Source organism: Elephas maximus, chromosome 21 (assembly GCF_024166365.1).
Source record: "Elephas maximus indicus isolate mEleMax1 chromosome 21, mEleMax1 primary haplotype, whole genome shotgun sequence".
Taxonomy (NCBI): domain Eukaryota; kingdom Metazoa; phylum Chordata; class Mammalia; order Proboscidea; family Elephantidae; genus Elephas; species Elephas maximus.
Window position 1 is genome coordinate 54589938 of NC_064839.1, and position 27999 is coordinate 54617936.

At 44.5% G+C, this 27999-nt stretch overlaps 1 protein-coding gene across 9 annotated transcripts in view; it reads right to left on the reverse strand.

Moving 5' to 3' along the window:
• Positions 1-27999, reverse strand: part of ANKRD11 (ankyrin repeat domain containing 11) — a 272434-nt gene that overhangs the window by 140366 nt on the left and 104069 nt on the right. For all 9 annotated transcript variants that reach the window (XM_049864073.1, XM_049864064.1, XM_049864067.1 and 6 more), the window contains exon 2: positions 25551-25635. The gene's annotated coding sequence lies outside the window, so the exon portion shown is untranslated. The remainder of the gene's footprint in view (positions 1-25550; positions 25636-27999) is intronic.

The window sequence follows — 27999 nt, forward strand, 5'->3', positions numbered from 1 at the left end:
AGGGAAAAAACTTAGGGAGGAGGGGTGCCTGGTTTCACACCACACCCTTGTAAGTTTGAGAAAATTCTGTTACGACTGTACTGTACTCATCTATTGTGTGCCTTTTTCAACTTCTTACTATGAAATTTTAGACTTACAAAAAAGTTGCAGAAAATAGTTCAGAGTTCCAATACACTCTTCATTCAGCATCTCCTAAGGTTAATATCACACATGCCCACAGTACAAGCATCTCATTCCGGAAGTTAACACTGACATCATGATATTAACTGACGCAGGGTTATGTTCAAGAGCAGCCACTGCGTTCCCCCACCATCCTTCTTCCCATCCAGGATCCCACACTACATTTGGGAGTCATGCTCCCTTGTTCTCCTTATCAGGTTAATTTATAATGATATAACGTAATAATTTTTTTAATCTATAGGAAAGAGGGAGAGCAGTTTTTGATCTTGTGTGTCAAATATGGACAGAGTTTACAGAAAAGCCCAGGAGGTAATCAAAAAGGCAAATGCTGCATGTATGTTTGTGTACGGGGAATAAGAACTATTGGTAAATATTCAGATCAGAGAAGACACAGTTTGAAGGAAATTATTGACTGAGAAGTCTAGAGCTCTGCAGAGGGCTCCCCTGAGTATTCTACAGCAGGTTCTGGTCGGTGCACGGTGGAAAGAAACTACCTGCAGATACACTGAAGGATCAGAAGGGCTGTCAGTCCACCAGAGACAGGGACTCCACCAGCAGCACGAAGAGCCTCATGACCCAGGGTGCTGGGTGGAAGACTCAGGAAGGCCCTGCTCAGCAGGGAAATGATTTGCCCAAAGCTGAGCAGGGATTCTGGTTCCATCCAACAAATCTCAAAGCAAGACTTGAAAAATGTAAGCGGTTTCCAAGTAACTAAATCAATCTCAGAACAAAGCTCAAGAAGTTTCACAGGAAAACAAAACCACCCAGTGTCTGGCAAGGTAAAATCACAATGTCTGGCATCCAATCAAATATTCCCAGGGATGGAAGCTGCTGGAACAATTTGAACAAAAATATAGAGTGGTGCTGGACCTAGGTGGCACAAACAGTTTGCACTCAATTACTAACCTAAAGGTTGGCGGCGCAGACCCACTCGGCAGTAGAAAGAAAGGCATGGGGATCTGCTTCCATTAAGATTACAGTTAATAATAAATCTCTTTGGCTCAGTTCTTCACTGTAAAACGGGCTCCCCAAGAGTTGGATCAACTTGACAGCCACCGGTTTGAGCTTTGCTTTTTCTATTTGTTTTGTTTTTTATTGGATTGTAAACCAAAGTATAAAATAATTATATGTGAGGCCATACTGATACAAAGAAATAACTGAATAAATAAATGGGAGAGGAGACAAATCTTCCTTACAAGTAGATGATCTTACCCACCCCTCGCCCCCAAGAAGGTTCTTTAAGCTATTTTGTGAAGTGGTATAATAGCACTTGACGGTAGGCTTAAACCTAACCATATCAGTAATCGCATTAAATATAAGTGGTGTAAACACCCCAATCAAGGGAGAAATGTCAGCTTAGACTTTAATCAATACTCAACTATAGAATGCCTGTAAGAAACCCACATTAAATACAAAGACATAAACAGTTCAAAAGTAAAAAGATGGGAAAGGATATACTATGCTAAGAGTCGTCAAAAGAAAGGTGAAGTGGCTATTTTGATATCAAAGAATATTACCAGGGATAAAGAAAGTCATTTCATAATGATAAAGGGATTGAGTCATTAAAAAAAGATATAATAATCTTAACCGTTTATGTCCCTAATAACTAAGCCTCAAAATACGCTAAGTAAAAACTGATAGAACTGCAAGGAGAAATGCATAGAATCACTGTCATTGTCAAGAGATTTCAGTGCCCATTTCTCAATACTTGATAGAACAGGTGGCCAGAAAATCACCAAAGAGACAGACTGAGCCATCACTGAAGGACCACAGTAGTAAGTTCATCGTCATCATACTTAGATGGTGGGGTTTAAGGTAGATTTTTTCCCCTTTTTCATGTTTTCTTGTATTTTCTACAATGGGTGGAAAATAAAAATAATCATCATAAAGGACCTTCCAGTCCATTTTGCAACCAAAAGAGAAGCAGTGAAGCACCACGCTGAGGTGCTTAGGGACTCTCCCTCTCATTTAAGAACATTTCTTGAGCATTTACTCTGAACAGGCCCTACATTCGACTAAACCTGTCTTGATATGGACTTCAGAGTTCAGCAGTATAAACCAAAAAACCAAACCAAGCCTGTCACCATCTAGTCAATTCTGCAGCCAAGTGCTTAACCACCTTCCCATCAGGTACCTTTAATCAAGCATCTATAATGCAATGTAAGTTCTCTCTGTGCTGGGTGGTAGATAATCAGGGTTCACACAATGAAAATGGGGGAAAAAAATGCTCACTAGACCCTTTGGTGTCAGTTCACCTATAAATCCAGAGCTGGTATTTCTCACTGACCTGGAAGAGAAAATTCCCTGCAGCAGCTTTTCTCTAAACACTAAGAAAAAGACAAGGAAGTTGGGAACGGGTTTTGCCCGTTATCTAGGCAAGAAAATCTCCCTAACAGTGAACTTGTGTCTAGCTGCCATTCCTGCTACCTTGTCTATAAGTCACTAAAATGAACAAGTGGCCTAGCTTCATCACAAAGGCGCTTAGACTGTGGTGCAGTACAGATTAACTCCCCACCACACCCACACACAGAGATCAAGCTTAAAATCAAGGAACTTCTAAAATGCTTCAGTATTGACCCTGAAGAACTGCTGGTAATTATTTCAAAGCACCAGCTGGGTACAGCCCATATCCACCCAATATAACCTCTCCCTGTGACCCACCTCCCCAGCCAACCTAATTGTCTATCCCATTTAAGCCAATTATCATGGGATGGGGAAAAGAAAAAGGATGTAACTTAACTCAAACAGGTCTGGAAAAACTAGACTTCCAGCCAAGTACGTCACTTGAATTGGAACTGGGATGTCCCCACAGTCAACAGCAGCTCCCAACAGAGGTGCTGGGGCATTTGGCTCTGCTGCGTGATTCAAACTCCTTGCACGGTAGCCTAGGAAGAGTCTGGAAGAAACCTGTAGATTCCGAGACACCAAGGCACTGTGCTTCACCATCATTTAGTCTCACCTGCTGAGACGCAAAATCATCTACTGCATTCACTTTTTTTGTGACTGAAAGAAATGGATGATTTCTGGTTCATTAAATTTTTAAATCATCCTTTAAAACCCACTCTACTGAAAAAGTCAACTTTGAAAGGGGGTAGGCTGAGCTGCTTAACAAAGAGGAAAGACCTGTTTTGAGATGAACAAATAAGAATTACTATTATATGGAGGTTTTAAAAGCAACCCTGGTGGCATAGTGGTTACGTGCTATGGTTGCTAATCAATAGGTCGGCAGTTTGAATCCGCCAGGTGCTCCTTGGAAACTCTATCAGGCAGTTCTACCCCGTCCTACATGGTAGCTATGAGTCGGAATCGACTTGACGGCAGTGGGTTAGGTTTTGGTTTTTGGTGGTTTTAAAACTACTTAAGCCTTACCACAAGTATGTGGAAATTCTAAACTTATCTGTTTGGGTTTTTTCAAGTAGGCTTCAGTCTAATTATTATGCTTCTTTAAACCATTTTGAAACCCTAAAATTGCACAGGAAAGACATAAGGTTGAAGACCACGTGCACTCTACTTACTAGGAGGTTAAAAATAAAATCTGTAATAATGTACAGATTAGAAGACCAAAATAGGAACATGACCTAGAAAAAGTTTCAACAGACCACCTGCATATTACCCAGTCAAAGAATCTACTGGTTATAGTGATGGGAGTGTATCTTTTATACATTTTTTTTTTATCTTAAAGAAAAATAAAATCTAACTCCTAAAGAGTTACATTATGCTAGGGTGTTTTTGTTTGTTTTCTCTTTAAATAAAGCCTTTTTCTTTCCTCCAGCCTCTCCCCCTGGTCTGCACAACCCCTCTGGGCTTCAGGCCTCCACTTCCAGTTCTAGACTGTCTCCCACTGGCACATCAAATCCGTCATGCCCAAGACATGTCTGCTTTCTCCACTCACCCATACCAGCTCCTCTTTCCTAGGTTTCCTATCTTCACAGTGGCATCATCACCCCTCTAGTCACCAAGCCTCAAAGATGGGTTTCTCTGCTCTCACCTCCACCTCCCTCAGCCCCATAACCCCATGGACGCCTCACCTTGGCCCCCTTCCACTCCTAGAGCAGCCATGGGATCAGCCATGGCCTCCCTCAGAGGGTTCCCTGTAACACATCCCTCCTTGGGGGCATCGTCTCCTTGTTCCAGATCTTTCCATGTTGCTCCACTTGAGCTGGCATTCCTACCTCCCTTCCATCTAGTCTGTGCCTTAAAACTGTAGACATGTCGGAACCCCCTCTGCTCTGTGGTGGCCCATCTCCAGGCAAAACGTTCTATTCCCCTTCAACCAAACTCCTTTTCTAAACCCCAGGGCCATTTGCTCCATTGTAAGGCCTTTGGGGCCCCAGCCCCCCTTCAATGGCAGCACTTCCTGACAGTGGCTGTCGGGGCATGTCACCTTGTTGTGGGACTTTAAGGCCCTTAGGGCAGGATGCTACCCCAGCCAGCTGCCTGTGCTCACAGGGGACACAGAGGCTTTTAGGGAAGGGCAGAGGGAAGTCCCTCACACAAACTTCCATGTTCTCTTTTTCACAAAGGGTAATGACACCCACTGTGAGGATCAGAAGGATGAGAGGCCTATGCTGACAGGTGGGATATTCAGCTAAGCCTACCACCTGATTTCTGTAAGCCCAGCCGGACTCTGCAGCACCCTGGACGCCAACAGGTGCTCACTGTTTATTAAATAAAAGGAAAGCCATCAGACAGTGAGAGCTACCGCTTCAACTTGCTCAAGTACAGGTGTTGCGAAAGAACAACAAAGAAAGTTCTTATAACAAAGACTGACTTAATTCTGAGGGCTACAACAAGGAAAGCACAACGGGAAGTGGGTCCCTAAACCACTGGTCTTGATAACTTAAATTCAACAGCATCTGTAAGTACTAGGGATGCCATAGCCCAAGCTATTAGAGATTGTGCACTCAGGCCCCTGTGCACTGAGTGAGTTCCCACGGACTGCTCAGCAGCTGTGAGGACAACTCAATCCAAAGGTGAAGAAACCAGAGTGTCCACAGAGCCAGCAGACCCTACCTGTTCACCCCATCAGGTACACATTTAGCTGAGACGGTACTACTACTGTGCTTACAAGGCACAGGAAAAGAAATGGCCTCATCTCCTTCAATCCTACCATATACTCTCAATAATTAAGAAGTTCCTCCTCTTCATTAAAAAAAAAAAAACCTCTTACAAAAATTTGAGTATTTTCTCCTCCTCTTCATCTCAATAAAATCCGAAAATTTTCAGATTATTCTCATAAATAGGAGTCACAATTTATAGCAAAGAGAGCTTCATCTAAGATGTTTATGGACCATACGTAATGGTTTCATAATAAATGGCATAAAGAACGGAATATGAGGTTACTGAAGGTCCAGAGACCTCGTGTCCGGTGAAACCAGATCCACTCCATCACTGCTAGAAAGTCTGAGTTCAGTCCCAGCCAATGCAGAGAGCAATTTCTTTAAAGACTACTTAAAGCTGGGTATATACAGAACTCTCCAAGTTTAAAAAAGTTCTCCAAACTGGTTAATACATAACAATATATTTTAATTCACTGCAATCCAAATCATCTAAGAAATTCCACAAAACTTTGACAAACAAAGACAAATTATGAACTCAAGTGACCAGGCTGAACTACAAGACAAGATCAGAGTGAGCCAAGACAAGGCAGCACTGTTGAAAAACTCTATGAGAATCCCGGATTAAAGAATAAGATGAGTGATCAGTTTTGAGGAAACCTCCCAACAGGAAGAATTATGCAAGCCAAATAAACTGGCTGAGTGCCGGGGAATAGCCACGTATTGCCAGAGGAATGGGCTGGCTCTTTTCCATGCCTATAATCCCAGGAGCAGAGTCCATGTAGAAAGGGGCCAAGCAGCAGCTGGTTACATAAGAAACCTCGGCCACACTGGGTTGGCACGATCCACTGCTACTGAGATGCAATAAAAGACAAGATCTAAAGAAGAAGAAAAGAGCTTGGTGGTGCCACATCACAGCAGAGAACATGCACCATATCTGTGAGCACGCACCCAAGGGCATGCACACACTTCAGAGGGGGGCCAGTTTCATGTTCCCGTGAAAATTCTAGGAGAGGCCTCACTACCTAGGGTCCCTAGAATCACAAGTCCCTTGATAGGCACACAAACCTGTGAGCTTATGCATTGGGGGAGATAAAGGACACAATGAGATCCTCAGAAAAGTGTGAAATTGTTAAAAAAATAATAATAATAATAATCCATCTGCTGTGTATATTCTCAACAACAAAAAATAAATTATGCTAAAATTTTTTTTAGTAATCCATAAGCGTTTGGAAACCCTGGTGGCGTAGTGGTTAAGTGCTACGGCTGCTAACCAAAGGGTGGGAAGTTTGAATCTGCCAGGCGCTCCTTGGAAACTCTATAGGGCAGTTCTATAGGGTCGCTATGAGTCGGAATCGACTCGATAGCACTGGGTTTGGTTTTTTAGTTTTAATGCCCTGGTGACACAATGGTTAAGAGCTCAGTTGCTAACCAAAAGGTCAGCAGTTCAAATCCACCAGCCGCTCCTTGGAAACCCTATGGGGCAATTCTACTGTGTCCTACAGGGTCGCTGTGAGTGGGAAATGCCTCCACGGCAACGGGTTTGGTTTTGGCATTTTTGGAATGCATTCTGGCACAGATTCCATAAATTAGTACAACTGTTTCCAAACCGTAGCCTGAGGACCCCCGAGGGTCACTACAACCCTTCTAGGGGGTTTCAAGTTCAAAATTATTTTCGTAATAATACCGAGATGTTGTTTGCCTTTTAAACTGTATTGACATGATGCAACAGCCCAATTCCACTGAAAACCCCTGAAGAAGCTATAATTATTAATTTCATTAAATCTTGAGCCTTTAGTACTTGTCTTCTGTATCCTGTGTGACAAAGGAAGAAGCAGGTTGGAAGCACTTCTGCTGCACACTGGAGTATGACAAATGGCTCCAGGGAGAGCACTTTTTCATTTTTTTCACCATTTTTAGATGAGAGAATGACTGATGTACAAACTGTGGTTATTCATACTTCAGTATTTGGTTTAATTTCTAGCTTGGTAAATATTGATAGATGCACTATATAAACAAAAGTTCTTTGGGTTTCTCCATGCTCAACAGCATGAAGAGGCCCTGAGACCAGGCAATGTTAGGGCCTGGCCGGTCAAGACCCACTACCACTACAGATGCAGTAACGCTGAACTCACAATGAAGCACTTTCATCTGCGATCACATTTCTCGGATTCCACTGTAAATACTATCCACTGGAAGGGAAAAGATGTGTATATACACAATCTTAGCATTTCTGTCAGAGAAACTTGCCTGCCTTCTGTCCCCACGGGGTGACTCTGGCCAGCCACCCGAAACATGGGGTTGAAGGACCGGGGAAGTGAGTCCGGCACCCGCCACGGGCCCTTCCTGCCTACCCATGCTCATTCTGTTGGAAATGCAAAGCCACCACGGACTAAAACTGCATGTGAAGACCAGCAGAGCACGTCCATGTGACTCTGGCTGCAGCAAAGCTGAGATGGGTCTCTATTGAGACGGGTCCCTATTTCAATGCCCTTTTGGAGACCCTGACTCGGTCTGATCATACGACTGTTAGACGAGATAAGGAGATGGAGACCTCGAGAAGAGGTTCAGCACAGAGAGGAAGCCAGTCTCAGTCTCACCGTGCTGGTGGCCACCTCCAGGTCTGCTCTCTAGAGCCATGCTTGCCCCAGGGCAATCCTGCACACCAGAGCCACAGCAGGTGCTGGAAGTACAACCCGGACTCTGAGCAGCTCCAGCTGCCGATGAGATGGTGTGCTGCATTCCCATGTTAAAAGTCACTGGAAGGGAGCATGAGCCACTAGAGGTGTTGGGTTAATGAATAAAACTAAGTTGTATTCGCAGAATTTAGTGACATTTTGAAAACAGATCCCCAAATCAGGTTAGAGACGACTAATCTAGTGTCTGGGAAAAAAAGTAAGGAATATAGTTGTTAGGCACCATTGAGATGGTTCTGACACATAGCGACTCTACACACAACAGAACAAAACACTGCCCGGTCCTGGGCCATCCGTACAATCGTTGTTATGCTTGAGCCCACTATTGCAGGCACTATGTCAATCCACCTCGTTGAGGGTCTTCCTCTTTTCCACTGACCCAAGCATGATGTCCTTCTCCAGGGACTGATCCCTCCTGACAAAATGTCCAAAGTATGTAAGGAGTAAGTGTGCAATAGGGCAAGACAATTTAGCCCGAGGGCAGAGATATCGCAGGTTGGACTGGGGGCATCCTGCATGTCCCACAGCTGGCTGTGTACTCCCCTCGAGGTCACCAGGGAAACTTTGTAGCCTTCAGTCCAGTGTACTCCTTTCCAACTTCGACAATTCTGTAGTGTTAAAACTCATTGCCGTTGAGTCAATTCTGACTCATAATGGCCCTATACCACAGAGCAGAACTGCCCCATAGGGTTTCTAAGGATTTGAATTGCTGGCTTTTTGGTTAGTAGCCATAGCTGTTAACCACTGCGCCCCACCAGGGCTCCTCTGTCATGTTAAGAAGAAATAAAATAAACTTCAATGCTCATGAGGAATAGTTTTCCAAGAGAGGTATATCCCCTGAGCAGAAGGTTGCCATCTTCGTTCTTGGATGACGCCTTCCTTATGGTCAAGGGATCTCGTAACTGAAGGGGGGTCAACAACACACAAGTACCCAGAAGTGGGTCAGGGCTTCAAAGCAGTTCCCGGAATGCTCAGAGCTGAGTTCAGTGGTGAGCTACTGGCTTTATTTTTCACTCCTCAGTCAGAGAAGACAAGAGACAGTTAAAAGTGATCCTCCTGCCAGAAAATAAACCATGGTAAGACCAGACTTGGATGTGCAATGCTACGAGCACTGGGCTGGAGAGCAAGGTGCAGTCAAGGAGGTGCGCGGCCCAAAAGGGCATCATAGAGGAGACCGACACCATGACTTACAAAGATAGGGCAATACCTTTGCCCAGATCTCACCTAACCCCTGGCTGCCAGGGCTTGAATTGAGGTCTGGGGAATCTATAGTCTGTGCCCTGGGCTCTGTGACTCAGGACGGAAGACAGCAGGTGTCAGCTTCTACAGAGCGAACCTGTGGCTCAGCCAGCTGGCACACAGCCCATGGGGCAGTGTCCCCACTGTGTGACATTCCTCTGCCTCCTTCACACACCACTCTTCTTTCAGTCTGCTATGCCCTCCCTGTCACACACAAGGTAAGCTGCCCTCTATTAGCCCCTTGCAATACCTATTAACTATCCTGCTACCTTGCACAACGCCCTCCCCGAAAAGACTGTAAAAGGAAAGGGGGCAAGAAAACAAGTATGTCCTACTCCTCCATAATATTTTATAATTAAAATTATACCAGTTACATTACAAATTTGTCCCTGGATGGTGTAGCCATTAAAAATCATGTTTTGAAGATTAATGTCATGGGAAACTAAAACTTAGTTTTAAAATGCAGAATATAGAATTTATATATAGTGTGATTCCTATTTTATAAAAAGTATAAAATAGACTCAAAAATTTAAACTTAGATGTTTATTTTTGGATGGTGGGATTATAATTTTTATTTTCTTTTTTAAACTTTATTTACTATGTTTCCTTCAATGTAGAGACCTATTATAACCCCCATGTAACATTACTACAATAATGGAAAAACCCTCATTTTTCTATAAGACATTGAATCAGCATAACACTTAGAACAAAGATAAGATTTCCACAGTTCACTGAACAAAAGAACTGTCCATTCAACAAGAAAGCAATGGCATGGCCAATTATGTCTGGATATCTACATTTTAATAAGCTCTTTGTGGAAAGAATGGGGGAATATCTTAAAAGAGATTAACCATGAACTCTGAACCTTAGCAAGCCACCTGAGACTGAATGCTTCTTTAAACCCCTGGGCAGATGCTCTGACTTCCTCTACGGAGACTCAGGAAGGTGGAAAGATAGAACTCATTCTTGCTAATGGTTCTATTCTCTACTAACCTTAAGTCCTATTTCCGCCCAGGCTCTATCCTACCCCCCACCAAAAAGAATCAAAAAGTTATTCTGAATTTGTTTTAAATTTACAACAATTTGAAATAAACAGGTCTACCTGCCTAAAGGCCACAAGTGAGGGAGGGAGTGAAAGACTCAGTGACATGAGGAAAGACGGGGGCTCTCAAGGTCTCAAAGAGAACTTCATACTCCCTGAGTGGTGGGGGCAGACAAGGGAGACGAGGAAGCACCCTGACAGGAGACAAGGCTGGTCAGCACTAACATTCTAGCTGAAGCTTCATGCCAGCTCGGAGTCAGTGGTCTGCACAGTCCCCTGAAGCCTAAGCTCATGCCGCTCTCTAATGGGCACTGCCCAGAGTGGCCCACGCACAGATGACTCTTCCAACAGAGAAGCCACCTAGATGAACCTGATGGCAAGTACCTTGAAAGTGGCATTTTTATATATTTATTATTATTATTATACATTTAAATTGAGGTACATATTATACGTTTATATTTATATATGATACATATATAATATGCACATACATATATAAACTACACAACGTACAATTTTCCCAAACTTTTAAGGTAAAACAATTCAAAGAAATTTCTCATTTAAAAGTAGACCCCAAACTCCTTGGGGCATAATATGTTCACTCTCTTCTGCTTTAGAAATATTTATATGAAATGTTTGGTAAGTACTGACGTAGACCAGTCACATGGACATTAAGAATGATGATTTTGATCTGTCATTACTCCCTCCTCAGCACAGTACCCAGAAGAACTCAGAGAATGCCTGTCTTCCCCAATCCACCAACAGCACACACTGTCCAGCCAGCTTCCTGGACAGCTTACCACTGTATGGTCAACCCGGCCAGTGTAGGGTGAAATAAGAGTGGGAGAGCCCTGGGGAAGCTGACAGTTCTGTCTCACCCTGTCAATGCATGCCACAGTCACCCAAGAATCTAGAGAGAAAGTGACTTCATATAAACACAACCAGGATTAAGCAATGATTGCAGCTTGAAAAGAAAAGTGCTCCCAAAGCCTGATCTATAAGCCCTCCCACTTCCCAATAAGGGGCTTCAGAACACGTCTTTCGATTACAGGGCCCAGAGAGAGCAAGACTGTAAGATTAACATAGGGCAAGAGAATACAAGAGACCCAAAAATGGTAAACTCAAGTCTGAAACACCCAACTATGAAAACAATTTAAAAGCAAACCGAGTATGCTGCTTGCCAAGCATTAATCAGGGCAGCTGCCACACACCCATCCAGGAACAAGTTTACTTAAGAGAAAGGGTCCTCTTAAAAGTGAGCAGTCAACAGGCAGTCCTGTCAATAGCCTCTGCAGCTTCTGCCAGGCGTGCCCTGCCTCAGGCAGAACGCTACCAACACGCTGGGCTCTTTCCTCAAGGCTAGTGATTCAAGGGCTTGGGAGCCAGGAGGGGGAACCCCACAGAGCTCTACTGAGATACCCCAGTTTGGTCTCCCTACCCTGCCAAAGCACTAAATCACTAGTAAGGGCCTCTGGGAATAACAACATGCATGCAGTGAGAGAAAATGGAACTATGGAAAGACAGCCAACTGTTTAGAAACAAATAACAAGGAAAAAGTCGTCTTCGCTGAAAACATTAAAAAATGTAGAAACCTACTGTCTTAGTTATCTAGTGCTGCTATAACAGAAATACCACAAGCAGATGGCTTTCGCAAAGAGAAATTTATTCTTCTATAGCCTAGAAGGCTAGAAGTCCAAATTCAGGGTGCCAGCTCCAGTGGAAGGCTTTCACTTTCTGTTGGCTCTGAGGGAAAGTCCTTGTCATCGATCTTCCCCTGGTCTAGGAGCTTCTCAGTGCACGGACCTGGGTCCAAAGGACGTGTGTTCCTGGCTCTTCTTGCTTGGTGATAATGAGGTCCCCCTGTCTTTCTGGTCACTTCTCTCTTGTATCTCAAAAGAGGTTGAGTCAAGATACAACCTAAACTTGTAGATTGAGTCCTGCCTCATTTACATAACTGCCTCTAATCCTGCCTCATTAACATCAGAGGCAGGATTTACAACACACAGAAAAATCACATCGAATGACAAAATGGTAGACAATCACACAATACTGGGAATCATGGCCTAGGCAAGTTCGCGCACATTTTGGGGGGCCACGATTCAATTCATAACACCTATTATAACCCCCATGTAAATTTTTCCTCTACTATTAAAGGGTTATGAGTCAAAAACTGTCATTTTATTTGTTTCCAAGTCCTTCAGAAAATTAGGCGCCTTTTTTTTTTTAAGTATATACCCAAAAGAATTAAAGAGAATTCAACTCTTTTGGGTACATTTACACCCACCCACCCCCACCTCAATGTATATATACTTGTACACCAACGTGCGTTGCAGTAATGTTCACAATAACAAGGTGGAAATAAACGAAGTGCCCATCAACATATGAACGGATAAACAAAATATGGTCTATCCACACAATGGAGTATTATTCACCCATAAAGAGAAATGAAGTCGGGATACATGGTACAATGGGGGTGAACCTTGAAAACATGATGCTGAGTGAAATAAGCCAATCACAAAAGGTCAAATATTGTATGATCCCATTTACATGAAATATCTAGAATAGGCAAAGTATAGGGACCAAAGCTTATTAGTGGTTACTGAGGGAGGGAGGGAGGGAAGAAATTAAGCACACCCAAAGTTTAAAGGTGTCTGGGGCAAAGGGAAAGAGAACGAAAAAGCTACCCTAAAAAATGTCATCATCAATTGATACGATCATCAAGGTGCCATCAAGAGACTGATGGAGCACCTGGTAGCCCAAGGCCCTGAGTCTGGCGACCCTTGCCCCCGCTCAGGGAGCCTGACCAGCCAGAGAAAGGATCACAAATGATCCTGAGAGCAAGAGGCTGGGAAAGTTGTCTGAGTGTCTATGGTAGAGTTGTTATAATATTATTTAGATAGAGCAGGCCAGGCATGGACAAGCAGAGTGAATGTGGAGAGGAGGAGAGAAGACTGTGCCAGCCCTCAGGGACCTCATTTACAGAGCTGTTCTGAGGATCAATGAAGTCAGGTACCCAGGTGTGGCTTTGGTCTCCCAAATGCTGCACAAATAAGGAATCACTCTGTAAACTACACTGCTGACTTTTACTTGACACTCTTTTCCATGGTAATGTGAACTCTTAGCAACTAAGTGGTAACCACAGCCCACCATAAACATAGTTTATCGTCTGAGACAAAACTGACATCAGGCTTCCAAAAGTGGCATCTCATAGAGTCTCCTCTCTGCGCTCCACCCAAGGGTTAGAAAAACCCCTTTGCCTTCGCGTTGATTCCGACTCATAGAGATCCTACAGGGCTTCCAAGGAGTGGCTGGTGGATTCGAACTGCTGACCTTTTGGTTAGCAGCCAAGACCACAGGCAAATACTCGCATCAAACCCTTTCATGGGCAGCTATCCAGTGAACCCGGTGAGATCTCAGGCACAAAAAGGGAGAAAGAAGGCAACTTCACAAACACTTTTCTCCTTTAATATTTCTCCATGGTTCTTTCTAAATGAATTTCAGAACCGTTTTTGCCCCAGGTCTGTGCTCTTCAATAATTTTCACTAGTTTATACCAGATGCCCTACTTAGGCAATAAAGAGAAGGAAAAATAAAGGGTTCTGAAGTTCACGTCTGCAAAACAGCTATTTACAGGAGCCTCTCTTTCGCAAGCAACTTTCCTCTCAGCATCCTGAGGGCATCAGGAATCCGGGAGCCTGGCTGCTGCAGATGAGGCCACATTACAGTTCCGGATCAGGAAATGTGCGCCCTTGAATTCCAGACTGTCCTCAGGCCCCAGTATGAGCCTAGCCCAGCCGCTGGCATCAGGGCTCATGCTCTCGGCCTCTCCTCCCAGCACTGACACACTGGCTACTTCACCGTGAATCCCAACTGATCACCAGGAAAACTTCAGTCAGAAAACCGGTACAGTCCTAAATCTGGTTATGTCCTTTGTTTTCTCTCTCTTCATTATTTAAAAGAAAAAAATCAAGAGACATAATGTGAGTAGGCCCCTTTCAAGACCCAGTTAATTCTGAGCTGCCAGGCCACCAGGGCAGATACGTTCTGTCCACAACAGACACTTCCTAGGACATTCTGCTTTACACTTGGAAAAAGGCACCTCCCCTTCCAAGAAGTCATCCCTACCAACACTCACTGCTGACAACTGAGGGGACGGATGCAAACCACCAGCCATGCCCCAAACATCCAGGCAGCACTGAAGGACAGGTGGAAGGTGCCACCGTGCAGCATGTCTCCTGCCTGCTCATCTAGCACCCACAGATGCGCTGGCACAGGGGTGCTGTGCAGGGAGGCAGCTGAGGTCTCTGCCCTGGTATGATGGCCGGCCAAGAGAGGACAGACAAGAAAAGGACAGATGTAGCATTTCCTAGACTCAGCACCTGACTGAAGTAGGGACCAGGGACAAAGAAGTTTCTCCCTTGAGCAGTGACAGCACCACCCCACCAACAGCACAGGGCAAAGCTGCTATATGGGAGCTATATGGGAAACACAAGTCACTCTGGGGGCAACAGGAAATCCCACCTGGGATGCAGAAGAGGTGGAGCTATTTGAAAATTAATCAGCTATACATCAGATCCTGGTAGGACTGCCCCCATAGGGTTTCCAAAGCTGCATCTTTCTTCCGAGGAGCGGCTGTGGGCTCAAACTGACAACCTTTCAGTTAACAGCCGAGTGCTTAACCAATGCACCACTAGGGCTTGTACTGCATTGGGCATATCTGCTGCAAAAGACCTCTTTAAAGTGTTAAAAAGCAAAGATGTCATTTTGAGGACTAAGGTATGCCTGACCCAAGCAATGGTATTTTTATATGCATGTGAAAGCTGGACAACGAATGAGGAAGACAGAATTGGTACATCTGAATTATGGTGTGTGGTGAAGAATACTTAATATTCCATGGACTGCCGAAAGAACAAACGCTATCTTGGAAAAAGTATATTCAGAATGCTCCTTAGAAGTGAGGATGGTGAGACTTATGTCTCATTTACTTTGGACAAGTTATCCAGAGGGACCAATCCCTGAAGAAGGACATCATGCTTGGTAAAATACAGGGTCGGCGAAAAAGAGGAAAACCCTCAATAAGATAGGCTCAAACATAGCAACGATTCTGAGGATGGTACAGGACTGGGCACCGTTTCATTCCGTTATACGTGAGATCACTGTGAGCAGGAACCAACTCCACAGCACCTAACAATATAAGATCCTGAAAATGGCAGCCCGTAGAGAGGACCTAGAGTGGGACCCTCAGAAACGCCAGCCGATGAGGAAAGGAGTTCTCAACTACAGATGTCAGGATGCAGCCCCAGACTTGCCCAGACCACAGAGAACTCTGCATATCTGCTACCCTGCCAAGCGGAAAAAGGAGAGGCAGGGCAAAGCCAACAGAGGCAGGCCTCGCCCTTACCCCTCAGGGACTGTTGTTTCCAAAGTGTGACCCTTGGGTGTTCTGCAAATGAACGTGAGGGAGTTATCAGCTGGGAAACCTCATTCCAATGTCCCCTCAGAACACCCTTCAACACACAGAAGATCCAACTGGAGTTCTCAGGGAGCAACAGGTTCCCGATCAGCTGAAAGACAAGGCAAGACCCCTCAGGATAAGGACTACGTTAATGTAGACGAAACAAACAGCACTCCAGCAGCCAGCATTTCAACTTTATTTACATCTCAGGCTGCCATATAGAAGGTGACAAGGGGGAAACAGGTGAAATTAGGAAATTGAGCAAGCTGGTAAAAAGTCGCCAGCCATGCTGTTGAGTGGGCTGCCTCACATGGCAAGAGTCAGCCAGGATCAGTGGCCATTTCCTGGAAAAGCCCAGAAGGAAAATTTAACAGATACACAGACCTTCTGAAAAGTTTCATCTCTGACCTGTAGGAGCTGGGAGACGACTGAATGACCCATTTTTCGTTCATTCTATTTCAAGGCCTACCCTAGGACCGGGCCTGTTCTAGGCATCTACAACGAGCAGAGCGTGGGGGTGCATAGAGGATGGGGATGTGCCGTGACCCTCCTTACACGCTCTGACCTGCAGTGCGGCCACTAGTCAACGTCAAGGCAAAGGAGTGCCAGGGTGGCAGGCGCACCAGTGGCAGCAAAACAACGAGAGCACTGTGCAGCGCCTCTTTTAATTGCCCAGTATACTCCACTGTCCCTCTGCTTCTCTTCCACCTTCCTGAGAAACCAAGTGGGGATGCAACCCCACATATCCATGTCGCATAGGAGGGAGGCCCCAAGACCCAGCTTGCACTCTGCACCAACTGATTAGCTGGGAAACCTTGAAAACCTTCCTTACTTGGCATCTTTGAGGTGCAGAATCTTACGACTAAAATGTGGAAAATGTTATCCATTTTCTAGGGCTTTGTGGGGAAAAAGAGAGCGTGAGTGAAGGTGCCTAGCAGAGGGAGATGCTTAGTCATGGCGGGCACCTTGGGCTGCTCGTAGACCTTAAGAGTTAGTGGAACACAGAAATGAGCAGGTGATGCTTCAGTAGGCTTTCAGGAAACACTGCAGAGAAAACACCATCTGAGCAGAAACCCAGAACACTCACAACAGTCACAGGTGAAGAAAGCCTACAGGGAGCAGGGCAATTCAGAAAGGCCAGGGCCAGGACGCTGGCAGACTCAGCCAAGTCAGCAGGAGCGCTGCAGCACAGCAGCTCAGAGCCTGGCCGGGCACTGAGTCATCTTAGGGCAAGCCTCAAACATAGAGCAAAGGGGGTTTAAAACAAACAAAAAAGTGAGGTTGTTAGTTTGAGGAGGTTAGAGAAGCTTACACATCTGATTATAGTTTTTTCTATAAAAACAAACTCAAAATAGTTTCTCCAGCTGTACTGGCCCGCGACTGGTTGCATACCTTTGTCAAGCCCCTGAGTTCTATCTCCATGGGAACTCAGGCCCAAAGACTATTATCTAAGATCCAGTGTTAAAAGGCAAAGATCACTAGGCTAAAATAACGTTCTACTTCCTCAGGCTAGAGCAACCCAAGCTACTAACAACTCTGTTAAAAAGTCCACCTATAAATGTTTGTGTGCATGTGGTGTGTGTGTGTATATGTGTTTGAGGGTGGGGGGTAGGGTGGTGTCTGTGTGTGTGTGTGTGGTGTGTCTGTGGCGCGTGATGTCTGGTGTATGTGCACGTACAGGGGCAGTGTGGGTGTGCATGTATGTGGTGTGCGGGGGGGGTGTCTATGTGTGGTGTGTGTATGGGTGAGTGAGTGTGTGCGGTGTGTGTGTGGGGGTGGGGGTGGGGGGGTTGTAGAGGTATCTCACCCCCATTTCCTTTCTTTCTCCAGATGGTGGAGGGTACGGGGGGAGATGAGCTAGACGTTACAGTTTTCAAAAGAACAGGAACATTAGTTGTTAGGTTAACGGAATTTTTAATTGTAGCGTTGAAATTTTAAATATGGCATTAACCCAGAAAAACCCAGTGCCATCGAGTCGATTCCAACTCATAACGACCCTATAAGACAGACTAGAACTGCCCCATAGAGTTTCCAAGGAGCACCTGGAGGATTCGAACTGCCGTAGCACTTAACCGCTACGCCACCAGGTCATGCCAAAATACTCTAGCATTTCACAGGATTTCTTTAATAAAATCTGATCACATCTAGATTGGCATCTTTAAATTCAATTCTCAAATTGCAAATCTAACTTTATAGCACTCCGCTGTTCTACTATAGGGCAGAACTTAACACAGAATAGGCCCATTATGGCGCCCGATTGAGTGCATACATGGCTTCTTTTCAGTTACCAAGCCTGTCTCCAAAGCCAGCATTTAGTTAGCCACTAGGATACAATGTTTAGGAACTTTGGTTCAAACTAACAAACAACGAACAAAAATAAACTTTAAATAAATGATGACCTAGTCTAGCCTGGAAATGACAGAGATGGAGAAAAAGAATAGAAAAAAAAAGCCTCAGAGGACAGTGATTATCTCGGTCCATATAAAATTATACCAGATGCAAAAATGTCTGGGGGCGGGCGGGGGGCGGGGCACCACCCAGGTCGATTGGCCTCTGCTCCCTAGAGACCACCCAGTCACTGAGTGACAAGAGCCAGCCCCAGATCCATTTCTGTTCTGCCCTCTGGTAACACTCATGTGGTCTTTATTCCAGTGTGGACAAGGGCCTCCGGGTTCATTTTTTTCTAACAAACTGTCATTTAAAAAAAGGTAAACAAACTCAAAAGCTATAAAAGAAAGAGTCGTTTGGTTTCTTATGTCTCATTTCTCTTACTTCCTTTCCCATTCCTTCGGCAAACCAAAAGATACGCTGCAAACAAAAAGATATGCTGCGGCAGAGAGCCCTCAGGAAGCTTCAACCCTTCAGTCAGGGATTCTTTTTAAACCAAGAGCGTGAGGGGGCAAAGGCAGACCAGTCAGGAGCTAAAGAAAACACGAGTGGGGAAGAAGGGAGGGAGAGAGAGAGAGCACACACACACGCTTTTAGCAGATGTTTATATACTGGGTCACTATGCAAGCAAGGACTTGGCAGCTCCCACAGCCAAAGTCAACTTGTTCCAGGCTGCCCGAGGCCCTCACACTTGCTTTCCTCAGGCAACTGCTATTACAACCCCTGCCAGAACAACGGGGCAGATGATGGGGAGGAGGGTCAGGCACTCAGTAGCCACTGGTCTCACCCAGTACTCAGAACCCCAATGTTGGTGCTGCAGTCACAACCACAATGCATAGGCCCCGCACAGGCCCAAGACTCACCACATCACTCACTTCCTGGTGCCGATCACTTGGCCCCAGGGGGTGTCACCACTTTTTTTGCTCTACTTTTCTTTAAAACTTGCTACACTGACTCAAGCACTCAATGCTAACTTTAATAACCCTCACACAGAAAAAGAAAACCTGAGAGGGGAGCTCAAGGGCAACTAAGACATAATACAGAAAGACTTAGCTGGTCTAAACACTGTATTCCTGCATTTGAAACAGTTTACATTTCAAATCCCAAACCATCCTTTTTTTTTTTTTTTTTTTAACTAGCCATATTCCAAGTCCCTTCTTCCAGTGGCTAATGCCAATAGCAAATAATAGATAAAACAGATACCTGTACTTAAGGAGGAAACCCTGGTGGTGGCGTAGTGGTTAAGTGCTACAGCTGCTAACCAAGAGGCCGGCAGCTCAAATCCACCAGGCACTCCTTGGAAACTCTATGGGGCAGTTCTACTCTGTCCTATAGGGTCGCTATGAGTCGGAATCGACTCTACGGTAGTGGGTTGTTTTTTTTTGTTTTTTGTTTTTGATACTTAAGGAGGGGGTAGAAGAAGCTAGAACTCTCCCCGGGCCTAAGAAATCTACAGGCAGGTCCTGAAGACACCCATCCCAAACATCCTCCTTGCCTCTTCTGAGACATATCCCCCAGGCTGGCCCAGGGCTCCCAGGCCACCCCCAGGCTTAAGGCCTCCTTCCACGCCTTCTTGCTCCTCTCAGTAGAGATCTACACAAGCTACAAATTTAACTGCTTGTCTCAAAGGACATTTCCAAATGTGGGAGTTGAGCTAAGCCCTCACTCTGAGTGTTCCAAGAATTTGGTCCTGCTCAGTGAAGCACACGTAGAATAAGAAGGGACTTGTGGTGGAGCTCTGGTGGCACAGTGGTTAAGAGCTATGGCTGCTTACCAAAAGGTCAGCAGCCATTCCTTGGAAACCCTAGACAGCAGTTCTACTCTGTCCTACAGGGTCACTGTGAGTCAGAATTGACTTGATGGCAATAGGTTTGGTTTTTTTGTTGTGGTGCTCCTACAGGCAGCTCAGTGTGAATAAAGTATGTGGAACAACTATTCTGTGCCAGACACGGGCAAAATCTCTTCACCCTGAGATACAAAAATATGCTTGGCCACCTATAAAACTCGATACTATTAAAAATAAATAAATAAACACCAGCTCCGTGGGAATCGGTGCAAGCTGACAACGGAAGAAGAATAAAAGCAACATTACAATCAACAAATGTGGTATTACAGAGAGTCCACAAAACGTTCTCTGGTTCAAAACAGATTTTTCTACATACATGCCTTCCTTCCCAGGTCAGTATGTATCACAAGGCACTGAAACCTGCCACAGAGCCAGAGGTCCATTCCAGCCAGAAATATTCAGAGGGGAAAGAGGCTACCATGAGCCAGAACACACCCACCCTCGCCACAGCACTGCTGCAACACAGCCTGCAGGCCACTGGAATCCAGACCTTTCCTTTCTGCTGTAACGTGGCTAGCTTCCAGATCCTTCCCTCTGGGCACTTGACTTTTCCTAGCAATTCATGTATCTTGGAATAAGTGCTTATCATGTCTGCTCATCAACAATAGCCGCAGTTGGAGGTAGGGTTCTGAGGGAAAATTGTTTTGAACACAATTGCAATTTTTATATTAACAAAAAGCAAGCATTTAATGAAATTTAACTTAAATGACATCTAATATATTCTATAAATTATATGTAATTTAAGGGAGTTTAGCCATAGAACGCTCCCCAGAACCCTAAAATTACAATAATAACTGATTATATTCAAACATTCAATAAACTATATCAGCATGTTTAGCTCCATATTAATTTGATAATGAAGCAATGTTAACAAAGTTTGTGTGCTGTTATCAATTTTAAAACCCGAACAAAAATTCATTACCTTAAAAAGGGGAAATGAACTGGCACTGATTCCTACAAGTTCCTTACAAACCTCCACATCAGGCTCAGTCCTGCTGCATCAGTGCGGCCCTCAAGGGCACAGGTGGAAACAGCCCCAGGGAATACATGACCTTACTCATCACCTGTTATGGATTTAATTGTGTCCCAAAAAAGTGTGTGTGTCGATTTGGCTAGGCCATGATTCCCAGTATCGTGTGGTTGTCCTTCATTTTGTGATCTGATACAATTTTCCTATGCGCTGTAAAACCTAACCTCTATGATGTCCACAAGGAAGGATTAGAGGCAGTTACATTAATGAGACAGGACACAATCTACAGGATTAGGTTTTATCTTGAGTCAATCTCTTCTGAGAAATAAAAGAGAAAATCAAGCAGAGAGGAGAGGGACCTCATTATCACCAAGCAAGAAGAGCCAGGAGCAGAGCACATTCTTTGGACCCAGGGTCCCTGCACCAAGAAGCTCCTAGGCTAGGGGAAGACTGATGACAAGGAGCTTTCCCCAGACCCAACAGAGCAAGAAAGCCTTCCTCTAGAGCCCGCGTCCAGACTTCAGACTTCTAGGCTCCTAAACTGTGAGAGAATTTCAGTTTACCAAAATGATCCACTTGTGGTACTTCTGTTGTAGCAGCACTAGATAACTAAGACATCACCTAATAGCTGGCTCAGGCCCTGGGTAGTAACATGGTCACCACACAAGTGGGGACAGATGGACCTGCCTAGGAAGAGCTCCTCTCTCTGCACTGAATACCAGATAACAAAACATTCCCTGGTTAAGGTAAGCAGCCACCAAGCATAGGACCCCTTCCCTGGACCAGGAAAGGGGGGGTGTTACTGGGAGATTGCCAGCCATTCCTGTACAGGACCACTGGCCAGGCATGGAATACGCCTTCACAGTACTGCAGCCCACTCACAAGAGCACGCTCCTCGTCAGCACATTTGGTGACACTGAGGCAAGCTATGTATTTTACTCTTCCATGTGACTACCAATTTGTACATTTCACCCTATGAAAATCAGGAAGTTAAAAACTGATCATTTTTCTCTTAAATAGAGGTGTTCAGTTAAAAATACAAAACATTAAAGTCAAGCCTTTCTAAAACTTCTCTTCCAGAAACCATTTTGTTTTTAGAAACATTATTCAAAACTGTCTTTTCACAGTGAGTGTAAGTACAGCCTGTGCACACTGCTTAGGCAGTTCACTCTGGAAAATAAGTGCTTAGAAACCCTGTCCTATTAGTCCTCTGAATCTTACACCTACACATTCCTTGTAAACCTGGTTAACTGTGTGCCAACAAAAACCAACTCCATCTCATCACTTCTAGAAAAAGCTTTGACCCCCTGCTTTACCAGCAAAGATGGTAAGAAAGTAAGAATGGCATCAGCTGTCAGCGTAAACTAGGGTCTGGTGCAAGAGAAGGGTAAAAAAATTAAATCTAATTATTTTAAAGCGCATATTTCATGGAGTTTTATATTTCCACAAAGAAGCCCTTAAAGTGGGTATTAGCATTATCACCTCACAAGTGAAGACACTCGGCTCAGAGCACTTGAGGGTGTGATGCACTCACACACCAGCACCACCCAGCCCAACACACGCAGAGACTGGCTCAGACCCAGGTCACTGCAGCTGTACTCAGCAAAATCTTAGGGCAGGACTGGTCCAGAATTTGTCTAAACCCAGCCTCCAAAACATACCCAAGCTGTGATACACAAACACTGCCACCATACACTAAATGGATTTTGACAAGAAGTCCTACGTGTCAGAAACGGTGGTCCTTAATATGATCTAAATTGCCCATCGTCTTTAGTCTCCTAGTGCTGCTTTAACAGAAGACCACAAGTGGGTGGCTTTAAAGAAAAGAAATCTACTTTCTCACAGTTTAGGGGGCTAGAAGTCCGAATTCAGGGTACCGGCTCTAGGGAAAGGCTCTGTCGGCTCTGGGGGAAGATCCTTTTCTCAGTTTCTATAGCTACAGCGTCCTTTGGTTGCCCTCACATGTGCTCCTATCTTCCCTAATTTGTGCTGGCTCCTTTCTGTGCCTAAAATACTCTTTTTATATCTCAAAAGCTTATCAGATTTAGGACATGCCTCATTAACATAACAAAGAAAACTCTATTCTCAAATGGAACTGCTTCAACACATAATCTGGGGGGCACAATTCAACCCCTAACACTCATATTCCACATTCCACCTTGAGCAGTCAAAATTAAAATAATTTTAAAAAATGAATGATGCAAATAACTTGAAAAATCATTAGTGAGTCTACAAAATCATCATAATAAAAAAAATCTGCCTTTAATGACAGTAAGGTTCATGGAGACAGAACTCACACAGCTGTGGAGTCCTGGGCTCAAGGCCCAAACACCCAGAGTCTACTACTTCCTTCATCCCATTTTGCCCATGATCCATATTAGGTACACAGCCACTCTGAGCCTTTATTTTACTTACTCCAACACTGCAGATCAAAAAGACAATGGTGACCAATATTAACTGAATATTTGTATTTCATAAAAGTGGTAAGTGGCATTAGATACCCTGGATTATTAACATGGTACAGCCAAAACAGTCACCACTTCACACGTCATAAAGCCTTCCAGGTAAGTATTTGTTAATATATTTTACTCTCCTCAATCCACAAGAGCATCAAATCAACTACACCAAGCCAAGATCTACAGGCAAAGAGCTGAGTATATCTAGTTTGATTTTCATTAGGAAAACATGAATTTTGAATCACTAAATACTTATTAATAATCTAATTACCACACTAACATAAACAGCATTTTGCTTTTCCTTGTTATAAATTAATGTCAATATTGCAGTTGCCACACAAAGTGCCAACTACAGGTCTGAGGGTCTGGTTTTCATTCTGTCACCACCTCTTTTCTCCCACGTACCTGACCTCTAAGGGCTCCCCCCCACTGCTCAGGACAGCCACAGGAACCAACACCCAAGCACCTCTCCCCATCCTTCCTGCTTACCTCCAGGCATTCCAGTACGCTGCCCTACCTGTTCTGGCAACCACCTCCTGAACACCTCCAGCTCAGGCCCTCTTTGGCCTATTTTCCATTTCCCCTCTTTGACCTCTCTCTCAATGTTTACCCTTCCCTTTCTTCATAACACAGCTCAACCCCCAACCTCTCCAACTGCAGTGACCTCAAGAAACCTTCCTGACCCAGGCCATGCCACATAAAGACTCTTTCCTCTCCCTTCTTAAAGTAGATACTCTTTTACTATCTACAGTGAGCATCTGCTTCCTCCTACTGTTACCGTACTAACTATTCTACCAGACTGTAAGCTCTTTAGGACAAACCTTGCGGCCCCTCCTCAGGGCCCCATGAATCTGCCTAAAGTGGTTGGTTGCTCGTAGACTTGATGAAATGAGGGCTATTTTCACAACCTAGATGAACCAAACATACACTCATATCCTGAAAAATCACCTTGGAAGCACTCGTACCACAGCTCCATGGAATGCTAAAAAGCCAGCTTTTTCAGCAGGGTGAGGAGAAAATATCTACATGACCACCAAAATCTCACCTGATTACCCACACCCTCGGTTAGCCATGCTTGCTTCTTTCTCATTGCTAACCACCTTGCAGATAGAGAAGGCAGCTCTAGGCCTACATTCAGAAACACTCGAGATTTCTTTTCCATCAAACTTCATTCTATTTCCAAGGAAAGATGTGAGTCGAGTGAAAGAGACAGGCCAGGTATGTTTCAAAGTGGCCTGATGCAACCATGACAGACAGAGGAAGGATATAAGAAATAAAGAAAATTCTCTAAGGAAGTAGCAGAAAAGGTTTCTTTCATGTTTGCTAGGAGTAACAACACAAAACAGACACACTTTTGGGCTGTTCGCTTTTAAACACTAATACCTGGCCCAGGAACCAAAACCTGAAATGAGCCAACAGAAGAAATAAACAATCTGCCAGGCCACAATCAATCTCCCAAGGGGGAACTTTGTCCTAGTGCAACATGTAATGACGTTTCAGACTTGAGGCCAAAGTCTTGAGGCAGCTACTCAAGGTAAAAAAAAAAATGTATGTCCCAACCATTCCTAGGAGGAGGCAGGAGTCACGACAACCTACAAACGGTCCCATTCTCTACCCAACAATCTCATTCCCTACCCAACGACCCCATTCCCTCTACCCAATGACCCTATTCCCTACTCAGTGACCCCACAGACTGGCTTCACGCTTCTAGGGACACAGACAAGGAGCAACCACTACACCTCAGTGCACAGCAACTCTCAGGCCCAAAGATGGACAACGAAGTCAAAACACAGGCAGGTTGGCTGCTCCTCTCAAAGACAACAGCAAGTACTCTCAGCAACAAAAGCTACCCTTCATGCAGGCTGTTAATCCAATATCCTAAAGTACAGAATAAATACAGGAGCCACAAGGTGCTGGTGTTCTCCAGAAGACTTGGGGATGGAGAAAATCAGTAAGTTGAGGAAAAACCGATTTCCTTTGCAGGATAGGCTACCAAACTGTTTAATTTTTCAGCAGAATTCATCTCACTGTGACACCAGAGATGCTATTTATTGATTTCATAGAGCTTACAACCAAAAAAAAAAAAAATTTTTTTTTTAATCTAAAATTATATCAAGCCGAAGAGAAGCAACTTGGAAAATTCTGCATGACTTTCATACTGCTTTTTACACACCAATGAAAATAACACAAACTGACAAGACACAAAGCAACAAAATACTTACCGATTCCATAGCTGAAAGCCGATGTTGATGAGAACTGTATGTTAAATCCAAGAGAGATGTGTCCCAAAGCAGTGTTGGGTATACTCTGAAACAGAAGAGTAAAATTAGTTCATGTAGATATTAATTTTTTCTTAAGTTCTTTTTATACTTTTAGTTTCTCTCCATTTGGGCCAAATTCCATCCTATCTCACTTAACCCTATACCCAATTACAGATCATTGGGAGGAGCAAAAAAATTTTAGGACGTTTGGCTTATAAAGGGACAGTGAAGCCCAGGGAAGGGGCTTACCCTGGTGATTTGCCTTAGGGCACTATCCAAATGGAAACCTCTGTTCTCAACAATTTTTCCTAGGAAAAAAGTACCTCAAATGACTAGGATAAGGGCAGGCCCACCGCTCTCCCCTCAAGCTGGGTGCCTCAGCAAAGGGACTGGCACACCTCCCTGCTGAAGAGGAATAGTCCCAGCCTGCACTTTGCATCCTCTAACGACTCCTGCACTGGGCAGCACTTATTCCCTCCCATTCCTCTGCCTCTGCATGGCCCACGCCCTCTCTTCCACTTTGGTCTGGCCACCTATATCCAATACAGCCATCCCTGACTCCACTCTCACACTACTTAGGGAATCCATTCTCTAAGACACAGTACCACAATCCAGGGACCCACCCCGCCTTCATACATGCACCCCATCACCATGAGTCTGAGCTCTGCCCAACACAACTCAGGAGAAATGGGAACATACTGGCGAGCCCCCAGCGCACTTGCAATCTGTAAACGTGACTAAAAAACATTGTTTGGGTGTGGATGGACACAGACAATGATGAGCACACGGCAGAATCCTGAGCTGGCTCAGCAAATACCCACAGCCATGTGCATACACAGGGGCCCGTAACTAGGCAGCCCCTCCCTTTCCAGCTGCTCCTTATAGAATGCTAAGTCTACTCTGCACAGCCACCATCCAAGGTTAAAAGATTCCTCCGTTAATTATTAAGCTATAGCTACAAATATCAACATAGCTGCATCTCAGAAACCATAACGCTGAATTGAAAAACAAGTCTCAGAGGAATATATTGAATATTTATGTCTTTCAAAAGCACATACAACTTAATATATTTATCATGTACACAGTAAAACTTGAATGAAAAGCACAAAAATGATAAACTACAAAATTCAATATAACGATTCGCCTTGGAGGGGAGAGGGCTCCCGGAAGGTTCCACAGTGTTGGTGAAGCAGAGTGAGTGGTCTGCGGCGCTGCAGCTCACGTAACACCAAAAGGCCAGCAGTGACCACAGGCTGACATTCTGCTCCCTCCCAGGCTGACTTAGCAGGGAGTGGAAGTTAGAGGCAGGAAAGAAAGGAGAGCCAGCAGGGACTCGGCCATGAGGAAGCCAGCACCATCCCTTGTCCCTTAGTTTTGCAAATGTTCACTTTTCCATTTGCGATTAATTAAAATAAGTTATTTCTATAATTCATGTTACAAATTGAATTGTGTCCCTCAAAAATATATGCTGAAATCTTCTCAACTCCTGTACCAGTGAATGATACCTCTTCGGAAACACAGTTTTTCTTTTCACATGTTAATGAAGTAAGGGGGAAGCAACGTAGGTCCTAAACCTAATCCTCTCTGAGTAGTGTCCTATATAACGGGCAAAATAGAAACAGGAAAGACACACACACACGACGAGAGAGGCAATGTGACAGATACATCTACAAGCAGCCAAGGAACACCAAGAAACAGCCGGGGCTACAGAAGCTGAAATAGACAAAAATTTTCCCTTAGAGATGAGAGAGAGAGAAAACAAAGGAATCTAGCTCTGCCAATGCCCAGAATTCAGACTCCTAGCTAAGACAGGGAGACACCCACCCAAACACCTGTTCTTTACCACCTCCAGGTGCATCTTTTGGTAAAGGGTAGGCATGGGTCCACCTTGCAGAGAACCAGAAAGGGAATATGCACATAAACTGGGAAATGGGAAAAGGCTCCTGGGGCATGAATACTTCTAGGAAGCATTTTCTAAGGTCTGCATTTACAATATCCAAAAGATTTAAGTAGTCTCCTAATCTATACTCAAGGGTGTGTGTGTATTTTGCGAAGATGGAGGAGGGCTTTCCTACCCTTATGTTCTTATACCAAATTTTTCAAAGCTGGCATTAAACCTTGAGGACTATTAAAAAGAAACTGTGAAGGATCAGCTTCTGCGGTGGGATGGATCACTTTTATATGGCCCTTCTCAGCATGGTCTTATAACTCCCACCAAAGATTTGGGTGGGACTATGCAAATAAGGGAAACCCTGGTGGCGTAGTGGGTAAGTGCTACAGCTGCTAACCAAGCGGCCGGCAGTTCGCATCTGCCTGGTGCTCCTTGGAAACCCTATGCGGCAGTTCTACTATGTCCTATCGGGTCACTATGAGTCGGAATCAACTTGATGGCAGTGGGTTTGGGTTTTGG